This window comes from Colobus angolensis, unplaced genomic scaffold (assembly GCF_000951035.1).
Source record: "Colobus angolensis palliatus isolate OR3802 unplaced genomic scaffold, Cang.pa_1.0 Scaffold108, whole genome shotgun sequence".
NCBI lineage: Eukaryota > Metazoa > Chordata > Mammalia > Primates > Cercopithecidae > Colobus > Colobus angolensis.
This window is the reverse complement of record NW_012111808.1, coordinates 4004710-4012024: the sequence shown is the minus strand read 5'-3', so window position 1 is coordinate 4012024 and position 7315 is coordinate 4004710. Positions and strand designations below refer to the sequence as shown.

The window sequence follows — 7315 nt, the reverse complement described above, 5'->3', positions numbered from 1 at the left end:
AAAAAAAAAAAAAAAAAGTGACAATATCAAATGCTAGTGAAGATGCAAAGAAATGCAATCTCTCATACATTGCTGGTAGAAATGTGAAACGGTATAACCACTCCAGAAAACACTTTAGGAGTTACTTCAAAAACTAAACATACACTTACCATATCATCCAGTAACCACATCCCTGGGCATTTATCCCAGAAAAAAACGAAAATTTCAATCCATACACACACATACACACACACACACACACACACACAAACTGTACAAGAATGTTCACAACAGCTTTATCTGTAACAGCCAAAAATTAAAAACAGCCCAGATATGCAGGTGAATGGTTAAACTTGGATACATACATACCATGGAATACTATTCAACAATTAAGAAGTACAAACTATTGATATATGCAACAATTTGGATGAATCTCAAGAATTGTCTCATTCAACAATGTTGATGAATCTCAAGAACTGCCTCATTCAACCATTTGGATGAATCTCAATTTCAAAAGATTACATGCTATAGGATTCCATTTATATAGCATTCTGGTAATGACAAAATTAAAGAGATAGAAACTGATTAAGGGATGGTAGAAACTGATTAAGGGATGGTGAGGGTAAGGGAGGTGGATGGAACTAGAAAAGGATAATATGAAGAAAATCTTTGCAGTGATGGAATCGTTCTGTATCTTTTTCTTTTTTTTTTTTTGTTTTTTGTTTTTGTTTTTGTTTTTGTTTTTGAGACAGGGTTTTACTCTGTCCCAGGCTACAGTGCAATGGCATAATCACACACAGCTCACTCCAGCTTCAACCTTCCCAGGCTCGGGTGATTTTCCCACTTCAGCCCCCCCAATAGCTGGGACCACAGGCATGCACAACCACATCAGTCTAATTTTTGTATTTTTTGTAGAGATGGGATTTTGACATGTTGCTGGTCTCGAACTCCTAGGCTCAAGCAATCTGCCTACCTCAGCCTCCCAAAGTGCTGCGACTACAGGCGTGGGCAACCACATCAGCCTAGCTCTGTATCTTGATTGCAGAGGTAGTTGCAGGAATCCACACAGGTGATAAAATGGCACAGAACTATACACAGGCATTGTACAAAATCAATTTATTGGTTTTGATATTGTACTACAGTAGTATAAAATGTAACTATTAAAGGAAATTGGGTGAAGCTGCATAAAATGTAACCACTGGGGGAAACCTGATCTCTCTTTACTATTTGTGCAACTTCCTATGACCCTATAATTATATCAAAATAAAGCTAAAACAAAATAAATAGGAAGAGTTATTTATATAGGGGGAAAAAATATACTACTACAAAACCATGGAGTTAAAACAGTACGGTGTTAGAACAAGAACAGACAAACCAAAGGAAAGGACTCAATATTCAGAGTATATATGAGCACCTAATACACAGTAAGTGTCACACCATTATCTATGGGAAAAGGGAAGAAAGATACCAGGAAAACTGGCACAGTACATGGAAAATAAACTGGATCACAAACTTGTGACACATAAAAAGTTAAATTCTGCATGTATTAAAGACCAATAAGTGTAAAAGAAAACTATGTATTTGGCAGTACATAACATAGCAGAGTAACTCTGTGGCATAGCACTGGGGAAAGATATCTTAAAGAATACCTTCAAACTACAAACCATATAGCCAAAACATTTTTTAATTTGATTATATCAAAATATAATATTTCTGTTCAATGAAGAACATCATGAAAAAGAATACAGACAAATGACAGATTAGGAACCGATATACTTGTAATACTTAAATGACTAGTATCCATAAAATACAAGAAAAGTCCGCAAATCAACCAGAAAGAACTGAAACCCCAAAATAAAAATGGATGAAGGGATGAACACGTAATTTCACAAAGAAAAAATTCAAAAAGATAAAACACACATGAAGAAATACTCAGATTCGGCAGGGCACGCTGGCTCACATCTGTAATCCCAGCACTTAGGGAGGCCGAGGCAGGCAGATCACGAGGTCAAGAGATCAAGACCATCCCGGCCAACACAGTGAAATTCTGTCTCTACTAAAAATACAAAAAGTAGCTGGGTGTGGTGGCACATGCCTCTGGTCGCAGCTACTCAGGAGGCCGAGGCAGGAGAATTGTTGGAACCCAGGAGGTGGAGATTGCAGTGAGCCGAGATCGCGCTACTGCACTCCACCCTGGCAAGAGTGAGACTCCATGTCAAAAAAAAAGAGAAGAAATGCTCAGATTCATTAGTAACAGTGAAATGTAATTTAAAATGATATTTAGTTTTGTATACATTAGTCTGGAAAAATTGGAGCACTGAATAACACCAAGCATTTGTGGGACAAAAGAACCCTCACAAGCTTCCTGCAGGTGTATAGACCGTTGCTGCTTGTTCTAAACACCATCCGGTGGTGCTTCAATAAAATATATGAAAACCAAATGATCCATAAATCACATATGGATCTATAACTCAACAAAAGTATCACAGAGGTCTAAAATGTATGCTTATTATGGTATTATCTATAGAGGTAGGAAAATGAAAATAACATGGGTATCTACAAATAGGAGAGTAGACACATGAACTGTAGTAGATGTACATTCTGAAATACTGTGCAGCACTTGGAAGCAAAGAACAGCAACACAATAGATCTTCAAAACATAATAGTGAGACAAAAAAACTGCATGATATCATCTCTATAAATTAAAAATGTGGGCACCCAGAACAATATACATTTAATAACACATAGAAACAGAATAATACACATCATACAGATGGTTGCAAATGGGTTGATAAGCAAGAGAAAAGAGCGGGAATTAGAAATAAAAAACAACAAATGAGGCTGGGCGTGGTAGCTCACACCTGTAATCCCAGAACTTTGGGAGGCCAAGGCGGGTGGATCACCTGAAGTCAGGAGTTCGAGACCAGCCTTATCAACATGGTGAAACCCCATGTGTACTAAAAATACAAAAATTAGCCGGGCTTGGTGGCATGTGTCTGTAATCCCAAGCTACTCAGGAGGCTGAGGCAGGAGAATCGCTTGAGCCCGGGACGGGGAGGTTGCAGTGAGCTGAGACCACGCCATTGCACTTCAGCCTGGGCAACAAGAGCGAAACTCCATCTAAAGAAAAACAAAACAAAACTGCAGGCAGGGGAGATGCCTTGAACAGTCCAAAGGTGATCACTGAATTGAGTAAGATTAACTCAATCCTCTGCACCTGAGGTCCAAAATGAACTTTAAGGACTCATACATCTAACAAACATCATAACACTAAAGCTAAATGTCATCCTACCTTTCTCATGAAGAAAGCACAAAACAACCTTACTATTTCGAAGATTTTCGATGCTAAGTGTGTTACATGGAGAAACCACCCAACTTCCTTTAACTTCAAAACAGAAAGTATATCGAAGATAAAAGGAAACTGTAAGATACAAGGGTCACTACCCCTAAAATTTAATTTAAATTCTTACAGTGATATTCAAACCAAGCCAAGCCCAGTCCCTTTGATCGACCCAGTAACCAAGATCTTTTAAAATTTAGTGGCCGGGCGCGGTGGCTCAAGCCTGTAATCCCAGCACTTTGGGAGGCCGAGACGGGCGGATCACGAGGTCAGGAGATCGAGACCATCCTGGCTAACAGGGTGAAACCCCGTCTCTACTAAAAAATACAAAAAACTAGCCGGGCGATTTGGCGGGCGCCTGTAGTCCCAGCTACTCGGGAGGCTGAGGCAGGAGAATGGCGTAAACCCAGGAGGCGGAGCTTGCAGTGAGCTGACATCCGGCCACTGCACTCCAGCCTAGGCGCGAGACTCCGTCTCAAAAAAAAAAAAAAAAATTTAGTTACAGGTGGCAATAAGAAAAAATAAAGGGCATACTCTCATTTTTCTCTTAAAGTGATTCTCTGAAACACTCTTAAAACAAGGATTGGCAGTAAAATAAACGAATTTCTCTACCATAATCCCTAATTGACATTAATAGTAAAGCATTAATTATATTTATACAGGTTCGTTTTCCCAATTTATAATAACTAATGTGTGTTATTCTGGATGGAACTAGACAGGTTTTTATTCTTTATAATAATGAGGGCATTTCAACACATTATATTCACTTTTAAGCTGACCTTCATACAGCCACAAGTTTATTTATAAAGCAAGAAACAGAGCCAAACTAAAATTTTTGTTTAACAAAATGTCAAAACCTCAGTTAATTTCTTTCATACAATAGGCAATTCCTGCAACCTTGCCCATAAAATCCTAAGATCTAAACATCTGAAAGAGTCAGTCTGCCTTTTTTTGTCTCATGTCAAATATTACAGTGAGAGGAAGCTGTAGCTGCCACTGACCAAACCCTAAATTCAGCAGCATCAACAATATCAATGCAGTCTGTGATGCAACGGTAGCTTCCCTAGTTTCAGACTATCTAACCCAGTAAATGCTGCCTAAAAAAGAGACATACTAAGTGGGTCAAAAACATAAAACGGCAACTTTTGGATCAAAGGTAGGGTAGTGCTGACTTCAAACATAGCTTCAGAACGCTGGCACCCATCAGTAAGTGAACGGGAGTGACTGGTATCCGTTCAGACAAGTACTAGGGCAAAGGGATAAGAATTGGCAGGTGGCATCTCAAAAATGAAATTCTAACAGTGGTGTCAGTACCTTGGGCATGGGCAAAAGTAGTACCAACAGCTAAGGAAAGACTATATGAACCCCAAAAACAAACACATCGCCCAAAACTGCTGTCAATAACCACCCACGATCATCATCAACCACCTCATCCTGTTTAGATCGTGCCTGGGAGCCAGGCAGTCCCACCTCAAGACCAAAGCAACTGTCACAAGCAGTAAATCTCACCCACCAGGTAAGGGAGCCACAAAGACCCCGGGCGGGCTCCCACACTCTTGGTAACGGCGCCTAGTTGTGGGCCCGACCTGCAGGCGAGGCAAGGAGCAGAGCTTGCAGCCGCAGCGATCTGACAGCTGGCACCGCCCCCGGCTAGAGTGGGCTTGTGATCTTTGACCCCTGACCCCTGACCTCCACGGTGCAAGCACATCCCGCCCTGGGGTTTCCTATGGAGAAGCTTGAAAGCCCCCTTACCTGTCACAGCTTCATCTCATGCCGCGATGTAGCCTATCAGACCGCCGGTGGGCGCCCCAGCCAAGGAGGACAAGGATAGGGCGGAACTACGGAGGATGCGGGGTGCGCAGATCCTGCTGGGATAACCTAAGGGGCGGCAAGCGCTATCCAGCCGCCGTCTTCCCACTGAGACTGCAAGGTGCCGGTACCACCGCCGCCACCGCCGCCACTGCAGTAAATCAGCTGACACCAGCCCCCAACTGCCGTGACTTTCGCTGCAACTGTCGCAAAAATGAGGGGGCGGGAAAGACTCACCATTTCCCTACATGCAAGGCCTAAGTCGGCGCCGAGAGAGCCAGCCGCGTTACCATGGAGACCGAAGGGGGGGTGGGGAAGGTCAGCTGTGGGCAAGGAGTGCGCGGCCGCCATCTTGGTTATGGGAAGTCTGGTCTAGGCTGTCCTCTCGCCTCTAACACCCATCTTGGGAGGACCAAGATGGAGCGAAGGATGAAGTAGCAAGTGTAGGTCTTTCTTGGGACCAGGATATTGCAAGTTTACACTTCTGTCCCCATCACTTGGCCCAGACACCTGGAAATGTCAGTTGCTCTTTCCTTTTTGCTTCTGAACTTGTTGGCCAGGACACAGAGCGCCAGACACAGACGAACTCTGCCACTCCACTAGAGGAAGTCTGACCTTGTACAATACTCCTGCAGAGGAGAGGGGATGAATACACTGTCTCCGTGTAGGCGGCAAAGAGTGGCGGAGTGTGAGCTGTGCCTTCAGAGAGGCGTATATTCAGATCCCAGTTCCTCCACTGCACACCATTAGTGTCGTCTTGGGCATTTTGCTGCTTCTTCATTTTTTCTTCTAAATTTCCCCATTTGCAAAATAGGTATAATAACCTTGTGGATGTCTAGGAAATTAAACGCGCTTAATAAATGTTAATAATTTATGCCTGCCCATCTTCGTGTCAAATATTGGTCGAATAAATGAATGAATGGCAACCAAGGGGAAAACAAGTGCCATGCTGTGGCCAATGGTTAGTTTTATTAAAAAGATACAAAAGATGTTAATCTCATGGCGTTATTTTTTCTTTACAGGCTCACTAGTGGATGTATAAGTTAAGTTTGAATGCTGTTACAGTCCTCAAAAGTTACTGTGTACATATACCAATAACCTGGGAATCTTGTTAAAATACGTTTCTGAATCAGTAGGTCTGGAGTGGGTTCTGAGATTCTCCATTTCTAACACGCTTCCAGGTAATGTCCCTGACTGCTGGCCCTTGGAAAACACCTTGCATAGCTAAAACCCACTGGGCACAGGGCCTGAAGCATAGGATAGGGGAACAGAACAGGGCAAAATCAGCTCTTTCAGACAGGATAGTTTCCTTGCTAATTTGCCAAAAGTATGCTGAATGTTGGTTTGGTCAAAAGGCTTCCTGTCAACAATTTGTTGTTTCTGCTAATGGCAAACCACTACCTGTCCTTCTTTTCAGTATAGACATCTTCCCCCAGCAACACATCACAGACCCATCAGTGTCCTGGGTGGCTTACCCCTTGTGCCTTCACTCTACATCCAACTACTGCACTGTACTGTGTTGTTTCTTACATGTTGTTTCTGTTTATTTTTAGAGTCCAGCTCTGCTACTATCATAATGAGAAAAACTAAATTAATGTTGACCAGAGAAGTCAATAGAACACTTGAAAATCAATAATTATGAAATTTTCTTGTACTGCAAATTGGAATTCCATGCTTTTCTTCTACTTTTGACTAACGGCCTTGCAATCAGTCACATGAGTAGAGGGGGAAGAATGATGCTGAATAGAAGAAATTGATTCTTTAGCCACCTGGCTTCAGCATACTCACTCCCTCTGTTGTGATGATGAATACATTTACACCATTAAATTCATAATCCTTTTTACAATTTATGAGAACTTTTTGGAAACACAGGAAGCACAGAGTGGTTATCATAGGACAATCTTAGGCTACATTAAATCTTGTTGGGTTTGTGAAGGAAATACTAGGATATCTTCCCTAAAGACTCTTTTCTTCAACAAGTATTTATTGAATGCTTACTATAAGTTTCAAATAACTTCCTAAAAATGGAAATGTTAATAGGAAGATTGACGAGAAGCTCTCAAATAATTACCACTCTCTGGCCTCTCTCTACCAAGTTTATAAAAGTTAGGCCGGGCGCGGTGGCTCAAGCCTGTAATCCCAGCACTTTGGGAGGCCGAGACGGGCGGATCACGAGGTCAGGAGATC

The 7315-nt window shown here is 42.0% G+C and overlaps 1 protein-coding gene across 2 annotated transcripts in view; it reads right to left on the bottom strand.

The window, feature by feature from the left end:
• The window catches only part of WDR7 (WD repeat domain 7), a 382832-nt gene extending 377520 nt beyond the window's left edge, over positions 1-5312 (bottom strand). For both annotated transcript variants that reach the window (XM_011949222.1, XM_011949231.1), the window contains exon 1: positions 5072-5312. The gene's annotated coding sequence lies outside the window, so the exon portion shown is untranslated. The remainder of the gene's footprint in view (positions 1-5071) is intronic.
• Positions 5313-7315: the final 2003 nt, after the last annotated feature.